This window comes from Protopterus annectens, chromosome 2.part2 (assembly GCF_019279795.1).
Source record: "Protopterus annectens isolate FY-2018-M chromosome 2.part2, PAN1.0, whole genome shotgun sequence".
In the NCBI taxonomy this organism is placed as follows: Eukaryota; Metazoa; Chordata; order Ceratodontiformes; family Protopteridae; genus Protopterus; species Protopterus annectens.
Genome location: NC_056730.1, coordinates 958,196,296 through 958,212,270, shown reverse-complemented (window position 1 = coordinate 958,212,270; position 15,975 = coordinate 958,196,296).

The following is a 15,975-nucleotide window of genomic DNA, read 5'->3' as shown; positions in this document are numbered from 1 at the left end:
TTAGTTTACATATGGATGAGTCCAATTAATGGTATGTCCATGTGATGTGTACTGGATGTGCTCCAGCATTGGGTATGTATATCACAGTGAGCCACACACAATAATGTGCTACACCTTCAAACGGCCATAGGTGGAGCATGCGGGGGTGATGGATATCTGTCATGGGTACACCCCATGCCTTGACACAGCATCCATGATTACATTATGTGGAGCCCCTCATTAACACAGCAAGGAATCCGTGCAGAGTGTGTGGAGAACAGTTCTTACACACATGTGATCCCATAATTGCCTCTGCTCCACTGAGCGACAGTTGGTTACTCGATGTTGTGGCGACAGCAGACACTGTTTGCCTCATTTGGAGTATGGCCTCTGACAATCGGGCGTGTACCTACCGATGTACCTAGGAACCTATACACACAGCACCAACATATGCTGATAGGTGCATGTACTGTTCAGGTGTTGACATTCCTTGTTCCAATAGCTGTTGTGTGTACAGTGTTTGAGGGCTGCCTATGTAAGATTCACACAGTAGGCCACCTATACATTACAATTTACAGGTGGTCGTGTGTGTGTGCCATCCATTTTACTGTGTGTGCAGGTGGAGAGGTGTGCCAGTCCGTAGGGGCCTACACTGTCAGAGTATGTGCTATACGTTCCCTCTTTGCCAAGGCATAGGCATATTGGGCATGCCTCCATCTGCCTACTGGGGCTGGCACAGGGTGTTTGTGGTCTGAATCCCTCTGTGCCTGTGATGGTCTTGGCAATTGCAGTGGGCTGTGAGGGCCTTCACCATTTTGTCCCTGCTGCAGCTGTTTCCACAGGATCATATTATGTAGCATGGCACATACTATGAAGATGTGGGCACACTTGCCTGGAGAGCACTGCAAGGTGTGTCCAAGCAATGGAACCGTGATTTCAGCATCTCGAACATGCGCTCTATGATGATTCTGGTTTGTGCATGTGCCTCATTATGGCATTCTTGCATGGGTGTGTGTGCATTTCTGATGGGAGTCATCATCCACGGCTCCAGTGCATAGCCAGCATCCCCCACAAGGTGGCCATGTGGGATGTCCCCCCTGACAAATACCTGATACAGCTGTGAGGCATGCCAGATATGGCAGTCATGGTAGCTTCCAGGGCTGCCAGCACACACATCCATGATAATGCCCTGGGCATTGCACACAACCTGGCAGTTGATGGAGTGGAATCCCTTGCGGTTTATGTAGCGCCTACCATGCTGACCGGGTGGTGACTTGATATGTATGTGTGTGCAGTCTATCGCACCCAATACCTCTGGGTAGTGTGCCACATGGTGGAAGTGATGCATATTGCTGGCCAACTCCTCCTGAGTTCGGGGGAAGTATATATGCTTATTGGCATGTGGTAACATGGCATCCAGAAACTGGTGTAGTACCCTGGATGCTGATGCCTGTGAGATCCCCATTATATCTCCAGTTGGCCTTTGAAAGGTACCTGTGGCTAGTATTCGCAAGCTTACACATACCTTCGTGTCCACTGGGATGGGTTCCCCTCTGTTGTTTCTGGTTCTCAGGCGTGGCCAGCACAGCTCAACTATTTGCTGTAAGATGTCCCTGTCCACCCTGTAACACTCTACTATCTCCAGATCATGTAGCCCCTGGTAGGTTACCCTTGGTCTGAACACTCTTCTCCTCCTCCGTGGCTTGCAGTGGTTGTCAGCATCATCTTCCACAACACCATTAGTCTCTAACACATGGTGATGAATCACAGCTATGGCAGCTCCCAACATGTACATTTTAAAAGTTCCCCGTGTGTTTACACCTATGGTGCAGTGTTTGGGAATACACAGGTGTGTGTAGGGTGCTTTCACACTTTATACTATTGTGCTGTGAACACCGATGATGTCATAGGGTGTGTATGTATGATCATAGCTACAGGGTATCTTATGTGTTTTACTACAGGAACTACTATTGTGGTGCCTTTGGTGTTGAATTACATTTGGCTGCTGTGGATTACCTCTTGCCCTTCCCTTTACATTTCTTCACGTTTCATCTACCATTTCCTGGCATGCATCCTGCAGCCTGCTTTCATTTGTACTTTCCTAGACCTGGCTTATCTTGCGTAATGTGTTCTATTGCCGGTCTACAGTAGGTTTGCTTTGTTCTGCTATGACAGTTCTCCTTTCTTTGCAATCCAACACCTCCCCTATCCTGTTTTGCAGGTTTCTGCGAGCAGACTTGTCAGCTGCCGTCGATTGCCCGCTGTGAGTTAATAGGTGTTAATTGCTCATTTGTACTCCAATTACCCTACTGCGGCATTTCCTTCTTTTCTTCCCCTGACCTTCCTGTTTGTGCTATGGTTTGCGGCGCGTGCATCTGCTTACCGGGTTTTGGGTACGTTTTCATCCCTGTACACATGCGCTTTCGGGCACCATATGTGCTCTCAGCTAAACGATGCTATACCTACCTCCCCACCCCTGTCCTGCGGCTTTGCTTAGCAACGGCCAGGCCAGATTTGCATTGATCCAATGTGCTTACATCTATGGTGGCAAACCCCACTGCTGATGTCATGTATACCTCTGAGACACTCATCGGTGTTATAGCGCTGCACGGTATGGTACATCCTTAATCCAGCGGGACGTTTGCGATTCAGTATTACCTGCCTCATTTGCATGGCATTGACTACTAATTCATAGTTACCACGCCAAACACTGTCACAGACCCTTAGCAACCCTTGCAGCTTGGTTGCGGTGTACCATGCATACCATTGAGTATTATGGTGAAATCCTGATTTGTATTACATTGCGATTTTATGACATTTGTATATATTTTCTTTGTGTTCCAGTTTGCGCACACATGCCCTGCGGTTGTACTTTGCGTTACTGCGGACATGACATTAAATGTTCTTTTTTAGTTGTTGTGCATCTTTTCTTATGCCATTGGCTGTGTATTTAGCCATTGGCATATGTTAACTTTGTAATACATGAGTCTGGTCTGCTTCCATAGCTCCGATGTTCTGTTTGGGAAAATGTAAACCGTGTTTTTTGGTTTACATTTCCGTGGGCTTACGCTACGCCTGCACCACTTCATGAATCGCTATGTACCTTCATTTGCATGGTGCGGCACTGCGCATGGGGTGATTAGCATACCTAAGCCGAGGGCTGCGCAGTTCTGGCATACACAGGTAGTGCACGTTGAATTGGATCATACCTGAATCGCTCGATGGCCATATTTGGCGTTATACCACCTATGCTACACCTGCGCCTGGCGCAAGCTTCATGAATCCCGGGGAATGTCTATTAGGGAAATATAATGGGGCTAATTTATGAACGCCTATACTAAGTGTTGCTATCGTGTATGTGTCAGGGGTGTACCATGCCCACAATAGCATGCCATTTCATATTCTTAAATAGCTCTATACTTAGTGTAGAACTTCAAAACAAGGGTAAATTCCAGAATATGCTAATTAAAGCATAACTATACAAATTACATGCTAATTAACCAATCCAACATGATCAGGCTAGTCAGGAAGATATAAAGTAATCATGTACAGGGTACCCATTTGCCCTAAAATACAAAACTTTTTGGAATACAGCCAAAAGTGCACTTAGAAAAAATATTAGGGCTTATTGCTGTCATCATTAACCTGTATGTGCAACAAGCTTGAGTTCAAGGTGCTGCTGTTGCTGCCAGACCTCAGCCTAGAAGAAGGGTGTTCAGATGCCATTTGACTTATTATAGACTGTGTAAGACAAACATTGAATAGAGATTCCTGGTGGATAGGGGAACACTAGAGGAAATATGTAACTTCTGTCACTCTCACCTGAGACTCTAGGAAAATCGTGGAGAATGCATCCCAGTGGAAACAAGGGTATGTGTAGCATTATGTATACTAACTACAAATACATTCCAGAGACCACAAGGAATACATTAGGAGTGTCACAGGTCTCAGTTTCTAGAATATTCCATTATTTTTAAATGCAATGTTATAACATGCAAGGAAACATATTTGTTACTCAAGCACACTATAGGAGAGAGCAAGAAACATCCAGGAAATTTATTCAATTGCACACTTCCCTGAAGTTTTTTTTGTCATAAATTGCATACACACACCCACACACACAGAAATAAAATCCTCACTTGGTGAACAGGGAAAGAATTATATTAACAGGAAAGGATACCACTCTATAAACCAACAGATCGTCTGTAATTCCCGAAGGATAATCTGCAGAGTCTGTGTAGATAATCCAGGTATTTTCCATGACTCACACATATGGCACACCTATGAGTATCCACAAGGTTTGCCAGGTGTGACTTTCCAAAAGTGAATCTACTGGTGAATGCAGGTTATGGACTGGGACCTTGACTCATGACACCCATGAGAAAGCCACACAACCCCACTGAGCAAGGACACAGTGATGCCCATACTCAAACTAGAAATATCATAGAATGGTTCCTTGTCATATCATCGAATGTAGCTTTGAGTGAAAGAAAAATATATTAAAATGACTGAATGTGTTTTTGACTGAAAGTACTTTTGATTGAAACATCATTTCATTGACAATTATAAAGCCTATATATGGTATTTTGGTGTCAATTATGATCATGGGAATTGTTAGGGAAGTAATTTATAAGATTATGAGTAGATTGGTAATGCCCACTGGAATGCTGTATCCTCAGTCTTTGCCCTTTCTTCAATGTGGAGTGATATCAGAGTTGGTATATTTAGTTAGAGAGTGTGGGGGGGGTGAGGCCCCCAACTTCATTTGTGTTTATTTTTTTTTTGTTTAGGTGGTACAACTGCATTGTTTCCCTGTGTGGAAACTACTGTTCGTGGTTTTGGGTCTTTGATGTTTAGTGATCGACATTTAGTCATTTGATTAACTAAACATTTGATCATGTAATATAGACCAGTGCCACTATGGAGCTGGATCTTGCACTACCTCATTGGCTAACATTGGATGATGTAGCAGCTCTCTGGCCATGTGTACACTGACCCTCTCCCAGCAGATATTCCATTACAGACAATGCCCGATTTAATGTCATTCATCTTGTCCAAGGGGTCACCCACATGATTCAGGCCCCACACATGAGAATGTACAATGTTTATACCTTGCACAATATAGTCTGAGTCCCTGGTGAAACATGGCTGTGTCTCCATGACAGCCCTACACATATGTCATGTGTCAGCTACTGGTGCACCAACATTAGAAGGATGGTGGACAACAGTCCTCCACCAAGCACCTCTAATAACTTACCTGTGTGGCACTTGGCCCTCACTGTGGCTATGGTGATAATCAACCAGTTATGCAACTGGAGTAACCTCACTACTCTGATCAACTGTGTCATCCTCAACCTGTCCTATGTCTTAGGTCTGTGTATCATTGGTATGTATAGGCATACTGGCTGTGTCTGAAACAGGGGTAGGGGATGTTGGAGGCACAACCTCAGTGTCAGACTGGCACTCTGAACCCCTGGACTGTGCCTATTCATTGCTGCCATCATCATCATCAGATACTCCATCAGGTGGTGGGAGTTGTACAGTGCCACTGGCAGGATCACCTAGCAACCAAGAAAACAAAGAGAAAAAGAGAGTACAAACTGATCAAACTTATGCTATGTAACATGTATTTTAAAAATCATACATGCTAATGCAATGCAAAATGACTTTCATGTATAACTACATCTATGTTATGTACATTAATAAGAACTAAAATGGTGTGCTTATCATGTGAAGTTGGTTGTAAAAAGTCAGAACCAAATGTGCCTATTATAATAAAGGAAGATGAAACATGACTGATAAGCATTGCATTGCAAATGACACAAGAAAAATAAAATAATCCCCTTTACAGCTGCATAATAAGAAAGATCTCCTGCAAATTTTACTGTCCAGTTTATTCCCACCTCTCTTATTGTCTCTTCTATCCACCTGTCTCTCTTTGCATTGATAATTTATATATATATATATATATATATATATATATGTATATATATATATATATATATATATATACACACACACACACACACACACACACACACACACACACACACACACACACACACAGAGACACACACACACACACGCACACAAAAAAATGCAAATTGTTTATTTATATTGCATACACAGAAATTCTGCAGTAGACATGCTTGGGGTGTCCTCCAAATCAGCAGCAACATCAATAATTCTGTGTGAACTCTGTGCTGAGCTGTCAAGATTTCTGACAGTGGACAGGTACTCCTCTGTTTCAGTCAGTGGTGGTTTGGTAGCAGGAACATCCCCCATGGCCATACATTCCAGGGCAGTTGCCACCACCATATGTCTCACCTGCATGATCATGTCACAGGCCCTCTGTCTTATTGTTGGATAGGTACAGCCATGCCCTCCTACCACTATGACATCATTGTTTATGTGCTCCTTGATATGATCACTGGAAGACTTATTATCTCTGCTTGTCTCTAATAAGAATGACTCAAGCTGAAATAGTGCCAGGATGATCATTTTCTGCATCAGTCTGTGGCATTTTATGGGGTGCAGATGTCTTGAATACCACAGCTATGTGTGGGATGAAATATAAAAGGAAAATAAAAATAAAAGCAAGCCACAACTGATTCTTAATAAAACAAATATGTTTGAATGTATCCATCCATTATGCACAAAATAATTGAAAAAGTAAGGCTCCATAACAGTACACACATGTTAGTACAGAATCCAGCCTCCTAAAAAGAAAGAAAATGAAAAACAATGCTAAAAGTATGTCAGGAGGACAACAGTTGTGTAAGTCTATTTTACACTGCAGCGTTAACAAGAATAATTTATTCTTTTTAAGTAAAAAAATTGATACCACTTTCATTGGTTATTCGCTTAAATGGAGGGCAGGCATGTATACATCACAGGCTTAACACATTTTGTGGCCTATTAATGCAAAACTTCCTGACCTTGATAATATGCCACCAATCAATAGGTGTATTATGAAATACAAACTATCAGTAAGATTAAAATAAAGAAATTGTAAAAAAAATCCTTTGCAGCAAGTCAATTGTTAAACTACAAGCAAGTTTTGAAAGCATCAGTATCAAGCTCTCTACATCTAAAACAGTTTCCGGTAGTATAATATAAGTTTATTACCTACACAGTTAGCTTGATATGGTACAGATACAGCCCTATTAGCACTATGAATATGGAAATGAGGTGGCAAGCAGGTGTGAAAAAGATGAATGTGTCATGCTAATGCTACAATTACTGTGTTGCTTGCTACGTATATCCATTAAATGTGTTCCTCTGCAGCACAAGGTATTTTTTATAATGCCTTCTGCCTTCTGCATTTGTGCTGTCCACAGCAGCACACAAACCGAGTTTAGTGCCAAAGGAAAAAAAAATGAAGAATTTAATTTTTGCAACCTTCTGTAGCACCAATGAGTAAAGTCCTGATAATGTGCACCAGAAATTAAAGTTCCAATAGTGCAAGGAGATGTGAGAAGGATGAATCGGTCACTATAATGCACTTTCTGCTCTGATCATTACTAGATATAACCTTTGATTATTTTCATTTTCCTTTCATTTTTTTTTTCTATTTTATTCTATTTTTATAATGCCCTTTGCAATTCCATTCCATTCAGCATCACACAAAAATGGTTCATAGCTGAAGTAAAAAAAAAAATGAAAAATTTAATTTGTACTGCTTTCTGTAGCACAAACAAATCTGTCACTGGCATGGAGTTGTCAGCACCCTGAAAAGTACTCAGTGAAGAAAATCCACCTATCAGGTAACTGTCTCTGTGGATCAAGATGTTAGGGCAGTGACCTTGTCTAAAGAATATTGATAATGCATTGTTCAAATCTAGTTTGCAGATACTTTTGCAGATGTGGTCAGAATGCCATTTATCACAACTTATCTGAGCTACTCCATTGTACAGCTAGACTTAGGCACATTCCCTTACCATATCCTTGCTAGCTATGGGTTCCCATGTATGAACCAAGATAACCACACCACATACTTGAATGTACTGGAGTCACTCACAGTTCAGCCTAACACCATACTCATGAGTGATTTCAATGATCCCACCATAAACTGGGATACATGCACAATCACTAGCCTGCAGGCTCAGAAATTGTTGGATTTTGTCAATGCAAACACCAAGGAACAGCTAGTCTACACACCTACTAAGGGTGTGAATATTCTGAATCTGGTACTCATAAATATGAGGGAACACCCTCACTGGTCAGATCAGACCATAAAGCAGAAACCCTTGAAATGAATATAACGGCTGAACTCCAAGCAAGTCCAAAAACCATTAAGAACTTTTCCAAGGCCAGCTGTTTCCTATTAAGTGAAGGTATAGCTAAATTCCAAGCCCCCCAAACTCACGAGAACATGGTGGCCCATATGGAAGTGTTTATGGAAACCCTATACAAGCATGTAAATAGCGGCATAGAAACAGCAGTACCAAATCAAAATAAACTTAGGACAAACTCCAGAACAATTCCCCTTGGTGAACCCTCAGTGTAAATAGGTTGTACAACAAAATAAAGTAAATCTTGTCCAAAAATAGGAAGGGCTATGGCCAAAATACAAGAAGCTCCTTCATCAGTGTCAAGAAGCAACTCAGGGGAGTAATCAAGTTCACCAAAGCCAACTTCAAGACAACAATAGCCTCCCAAGCTAAGGATAACCATAAGGCATTTTTCAGTTATGTACACAACGTTAAAGAAAACACTTAACAGTGTGCTGAACTAATAGTAAATGAAACTTTGTATACCAAACCACTGGATATAACAAATTTGCTGGCCTAAACATTTAGATCCAATTTCACCCCATATAAGCCCTAGTTTCTACCACAGGAAATAACCTCTACCATTTCTCTACAAACTATCTCTAAAGAAAAGGGCAGTGATCTAGTCACCGAGCTCTCCAGAGCTAAAAAGACTGCATCAATGAGTCCTGATAATATCCAAGTATGCCTGCTAAATATCTTGAAACATGACCTGTCAGGCCCACTATAATCTCTGTTCAACCACAGCCTGCAGACAGACTTCATCCCTAGGGAATGGAGGACTGCAATTGTCATTCCTCTAAACAAAGGTGGACAATCAACAGACCTAGAGAACTACAGACCCATAGATTTGACTAATCTTTTATGCAAGGCTATGGAAAGAATTATTGCAAACTTGACAAATGAAGACATAGGAAATCTTCAGACACTGGACCCATCCTAATTTGCTTTCATCAGGGGGAAGTCATGCCTACTAAACTTGATAAACTTCTTCAAGAAGGACACTAGAGTCATGGGCAAGAGCAAAATGGTACATACTGCCTACCTTCACCCCTGAATGACATTTGACACAATACCTCGCTCAGGTATTATTGACAAACTTTCAAATTTAAGAATAAATTCCTATGTCACCTGATGGATAGCAAAGTGGCTCACAGATAGGGCACATGAAGTTAGGGTGGGGAACTCTACCTCCAACAAGAGGACTGTTACTATTGGGCCCAGTACTCAGATGTCTCCTGTTTAGAATATACTTCTTTGAAGTCAGCACAAATGTAGAGGGCCTTAGGCTGACCAGATTTGCTAACAGCTTCAAGATGGATGCAACCATCAAATCCCCCAAAGATGTAGATATCCTCCAGGAAGGTCTAACACTGACAAATAACTGGTGCAAGAACCATGGCCTAAAACTCAGTCAGAAAAGCATGTATAATCATACCCTTCGGGAAGATGACTACTCATGCCATTTACAGCACTGATAACACTCCCCTAAAAGTAAACCCTGTGGTGAGGGAGTTGAGAACCCAGATTGATAGTAACCTTAACATTGATCACCATGTGTCCATGGTAGTGAGAAAAATCTTCCTACATGGTGCAAATTATAAGTAGGGGCATGACACCAGATCTAAGGAGATCATAGTCCTACTGTACACAGCTATCAGTAGACCAATAATTGAGTACAGTGAAACCTTTGGCATGTAAATGACCAGGCATTTGCAACAGCAGAGCAGCCACATGAGGTCCTTCACTAAAAGAATACAGGATGCAAATAATATGTCCTATGTGGACCACCTCAAAGCCCAATCCTTGTACTCAGTCTCCTATAGACTACTGAGGGGTGAGCTATGTCTAACCTACAAGGCATTTTCCAATCCAGCCATGATGGAGCTGCTACACATCCACAAAACAAACAGCTGTGTACAGTAGGACTATGATCTCCTTAGATCATGCTGCTTCGCAAGGGATGGCTTGCACCTGTCACCCCTGGGCTTCCGGATATTGGCCAAGGCTCTTGCCACCCCCATAGTGCCTTTTTTAGGCAAGGCTCAAATGACAAACCTCCCTCCCTAGAAAACACAAGTGGAAAAATACTAAGGGTAATGCTGCTCAATGCCAGAAGTCTAAACCTCAAGATGCACGCCCTCGAAGCCCTCCTCAGTATGGAGAACATTGATGTCTGTGCAGTGACTGAAACCTGGTTCAAGGCTCCTGAGATCACCCCAGCACTATCAGGTTTTACCTCATATCATGCTTTCCGGCCCCAAAACTTGGACCAAACCACAAAAGGAGGGGGAGTATCCATATTCATCAAAGATACCCACACCTCCAGGTTAGTGGCAATGCACGAAGCATCGGAGACCATCCAGGTGCAACTAACCATAGGCAAAACTGCCTTACAGTTTGTAGTATGCTACAGACCACCCTCTCAAACTCAGGAACCCCACACAGCCTTCCTGAAGACACTGGAGAGTATGAATGTCTCTCCAAATACCATCATATTGGGAGACTTCAACTACCCAAACATAGACTGGGAACATTACTCAAGCACCAACACCTTAGCCCAAAGGTTCCTAGAATTCAAAAACTCAAATGCAATGGAACAACTAGTCACCATTCCCACAAGAGGAGACAATATACTAGACCTGATCATCACAAACATGGGGACAAAATGCTCCACACCGGAAGTATATCCCTCTTTGGTAAGATCAGACCATAAATTAATCTCACTGGAAATCCACATCCTGCCCCCACCCCCTGCACAAAAGACCACAGTGAAGAACTTCTCAAAAGCCAACTTCACACTTCTTAAGACTGAAGTGGTATCCTTCAAGGCCCCTGGGCCAGTGGAAACCACAACCCACACTGCTGAATCCTTTGCAAATGCCTTCTACGGGCACCTTCAAGAATGCATGGATCATGCAATCCCAAATAAAACCAAGACCCATTTCCCCCAAAGGCAGGCGCCTGGTCTGGTGGACCCTAGCCATAAACAAACTTTACAACAGGAGGAGGAAGCTACTACATGACAGAGCAAAATCCCTAAAAGGGAAGGCATCTCTGATCAGTACTAGCAAAAACTACGATCATTCATAAAATCATCCAAGGCCAACTTTGAGAGAAAAATCGCAAAAGACACAAAAGACAATCACAAGGCCTTCTTTAGCTATGTTAGAAACCTGGGTGGAAACTCCCAGATATGCTCAGAGTTAGTCCTAAATGACACAAAATACACTGAACCCACTGACATTGCCAACATTCTGGCAGACAGGTTCAGTGCAAATTTCTCCTCCCCCCCAAAAGGAGAAATAACTATCCCAGCAGAGTGTAGCCTCCCTAACATCTCAGATGCCCAGGTGAGAGCCGCCCTCTCTAAAGCTAAAAACACAGCATCAATGGGACCAGACAGTGTCCCGGGCTGTGTGCTACATGAACTCCAAGAGGAACTAAACCCACACATAAGGCTGCTGTTTAATCTTAGCCTTACTACAGGATACGTACCCAAAGAGTGGTGTACTGCAACAGTGGTCCCACTTCACAAAGGTGGTGCTACTATGGACCCTGGAAATTACCGCCCCATAAGCTTGACGAGCCTGGTCTGCAAAGCTATGGGGAGGATCATTATGGAACTCTTAAACAAAGACATTGGGGACTTACAGACATTGGATCCTACCCAATTTGGCTTTGTCAAGGGCAGATCCTGCCTTTTGAACTTGGTCGACTTTTTTGAAACAGTCACTAAGGCCATTGATGAGGGTAAGGCAGTTCACACAGCCTACCTTGACCTTGCAAAAGCCTTTGACACAATACCCCACTCGGGCATCATAGACAAACTCACCAGCTTAAATGTAAACCCATATGTCACAAGATGGGTTGCAAACTTGCTCAAGGACAGAACCCACAGGGTCAGAGTTGCTGGAGCTATGTCAGACTCTAAGCCAGTCACAAGCGGTGTCCCACAGGGCTCAGTCCTGGGACCCCTCTTGTTCGGCATTTATTTTTCCGAGGTACAGGCAAACATAGGAGGATTGTGGCTGACAAAGTTTGCAGATGACTGCAAACTGAGAGCCATAATTGATACTCCAGCGGACACAAACATCCTTCAGAGAGGTCTCATAGAAATGGATAATTGGTGCCAGAGCCATGGCCTTAAGCTGAACGCCAAAAAATGTATAGTCATACCCTTTGGGAAAAACAAGGTACCCACAAATTACCACATAGGTGGTAATCCATTAAGTACGGAAGAGGTAATCAGGGACCTAGGGACCCAGGTTGACAGTAACCTCTCATTTGACACTCACATTGCCAAAGTGGTTAGGAAGACCTTCTATATTGCCCACCTTATCATGAAGGGTTTCACATCTAGATCAAGAGAGGTCATTGTGGCCCTGTACTCTTCTCTTATCAGGCCAATGATTGAGTACAATGCCCCATTTGGGATGTATCTTACCCGACACCTGCAGCAGTTGGAAAGACCCCAAAAGTTCCTCACCAAGAGGATAAAGGGTCTTAAACATATGTCATATGCTGCTCGACTGAAAAAACTCCAGCTCTATTCAGTCGCATACCGCCTACTCAGAGGTGATCTGTGCCTGACGTACAAGGCCATGTCCAATCCGGAATTAATGGACATGCTCCACCTCAGAAAATCCAAATCGATCTGAGCCACGAGAGCAAGAGACTTAAACCTCAACACAGAAATAAATAGGACGTGCTGGAGGGACAGATTCATAACCCAGAGGCTCCCTACACTCTGGAACAGAATCCCAATCCATGTTAGGCAGAGCCCCTCACTAACTCTATTCAAGAGAAATCTTGACGAGTGGATGGGAGATCGTAGGTTTACCCCGGGGGTCATCTCTGTGTCACTACTAGACAGAGGCACAGTAAACTAAACCCTAAAAGGGCGTAGTATTCTCATCCTAAGGGGTGGTGAAAGCCACACACACTCTGGCTAGGCTTATAAATGCCCTAGGGCAGATAGCCTAGTACGAACCTATGAACCTAGTACGAACCTAAGCACTAGAATTACACAATATAAAGATCTAAACCTCATCTGTTACATAATCAAAACATGTTGGAGGGACAGGTATATGTCTTGGATATTACCCCTTCTCTTGAACAGACTCACCATTCATGTGAAACAGAGCTCTTACGTAAGGCTCTTCAAATGCAATTTGGACCAATGGATGGGAATTCACAAATTCAACCCTGGCTTGTCATCTCTGACCCTTATGGATGAGGCAGTTTAAAGATGCCATTCTAACCCATAATTAACCTATAACTCTTAACTGATAATGAAGAAAATTGGGGCATGAATGGCTAGGCTTTAAAGGCTCTTGGGCTGTTAGCCTGGTAACCTCCTATGATCACACAATCCTATGAACATTTTGATTTGGAATGATTAGGAATGTAAAACAAAATACAAATGAGTATCATAACTATATTTATTGCAACAGATGTATCATTGATGCTTACTATAGAAGCCCAATGCAATTATGTTAAACGTGACAATGATAATATTTAATTTATAATGCATTTATGAAGGTATGATTTTCACAATCTTTTTGATATAATTTTTATGAGTTATCACATATTATACATATATGTTTAGGACAGTATGTTTTGTGAAGTATGCATGCAACACAACCTACCATGTATGCAACTCCATTCATCTGAAATGTATTTACAAACACAAATACTGCCTTTTTCATAATAATGCAGTCCCATGACTAATTAAAGCCACATACATATGGACATCTCTTAAGTATATCTCCATTTACTCTTAAATTGGTATACCTCTAATTAATATGTTAAAAATAAGTTCTACTGAGGCACAGACAGTTAATAAGCCAAGGTTAACATTTTATTCTTTTTCTCATGGGCTCAGTTCGCAGGTGATACTACTCAATCTTACTAGTGTGCAAGTCCCAACAGCCAAATATGTCACAAGTCATACCAATTTTCCTACAAACAACTGTTATTATATCAAACACAATAAGACCTTTCAGTGTTTAACACTGGAACATGTGTCAACAAGTTCAGCATCACACAAGACCAAATCTCACTGCCATATTTTACACATTCTGTGCTTTTTGATGTACTCAGTACTGATGTGTCTGCAAAGTCATTGCTGTGTTTTCAATTTTGCAACTGCAGCTGGCAAGGCTGTGCATCTGTGCACGCAAGCTATTGTATGCAAGATCTGAATTGGGCACCAATTCATACGCATTTCTAACTTGAATTCTGCAGACATGGATGGTGATGGTAGGGATGGTGTTCCATTTAGAGCACAAAGGTGGGGTGTTGAGGATTCCAGGATTTTTGTGACACTCCTCATGAAGCACTACAGCTGGAGGCTGATACCAGGTCTCAATATATGGCCGAGGCTTGGAATAGCTTGGCCAAGTCTGTATCTAGTGTAACTCTCATTGTACACAGTGAGAAACAGGGTCACCACCACATGGAGAGGCACAAGTGGAATCTCCTGAGACAATGGGCGGATGAATTTAATACTGCAAGCACCCCTCAGTTACGTAAATATACTGACCCATCACCTCTCTATGGCATGGCAATCATTAGGCAGCCAGTGCAATTATTCATTATGCTTTCATATCTCCATCTTTCTACTGTCTACTGTACAGTTGCAGTAGTGATAGCAGAAAACCATGAGGTGCATCAGGAGAGACTAATTTGCCTCAGAAAGGCATGAGGTAAGAATGCATGAGGTCTGAATGCAAAGCAGGGAAGCATTTTCAGTTGATCACTGTAAATCAACTTGAGCAGGCATTTCTTAACTTTTATATCAAGCATACATGCCTGCTTCCATAGCTTTTGGTGACTGCATTAGGCAATGAGTAGATCAGTTTAATTGTGTGTAGGTTCAATACCCAGAAACAGACATTAGTTTCTAACAAGATAGTATTTATAAAATATTAACAGCAACACTATATGATATTAACAATTCAATTTTTGCAAATGCAGTTAGTAACTTTTAAAGCATATATCCGATATGGCATAGTCAAATACACATTTCTATTTGTCATAACATACCATTGTGATTGACTGATTTTTATGACACATTAATACTTTCCCATCATATCTGGAAGTGGCAAAGGTGTACATATTTATGTCTCATATTTATGTATTGAAATAATAAAATAACATGCCATTGATCTAATTTTCTCTTTTTTGTTTCCCCCACCCTATTTCTCTCTTTTATTTGTAGAAGATATATAGATAGATAATTAGATAGATAAATAAATGGATAGATAGATAGATAGATAGACAGATATTTGGAATACACTCCTGATGAAAAGAAAATGATCATCAGCACAAGGAGTTAGAACAACCACTGTGGTTTTGCTCCCCATACCTCCACTGGTGACTGTGGTGACACCACCACATACAGCACAGACATCTGGTACATCTCGGTCACTCACAGTGTATTAGTGTTGCCTCCACAACTCCTGCCCTAACTGCTTCACCTGCATCAGATAATTCTGCCCTGGCTGCTGGTATAGTTGTGCCCTCCAGGATCGGTACTAATGGAGGTGGTGATTTTGTCAGCCATCAGAAGCTGAGAAGGCTAGTGTAGGATATAATGGATAGAGGCCTTGGTGCCTAAATTGGCAGCATTGAAAAGGCCCTGCATCATATTGCAAAATCAATACTACATCTAGCACTGACCCAGACAACTGACACAGGAGGCAGTGATAACAATTCT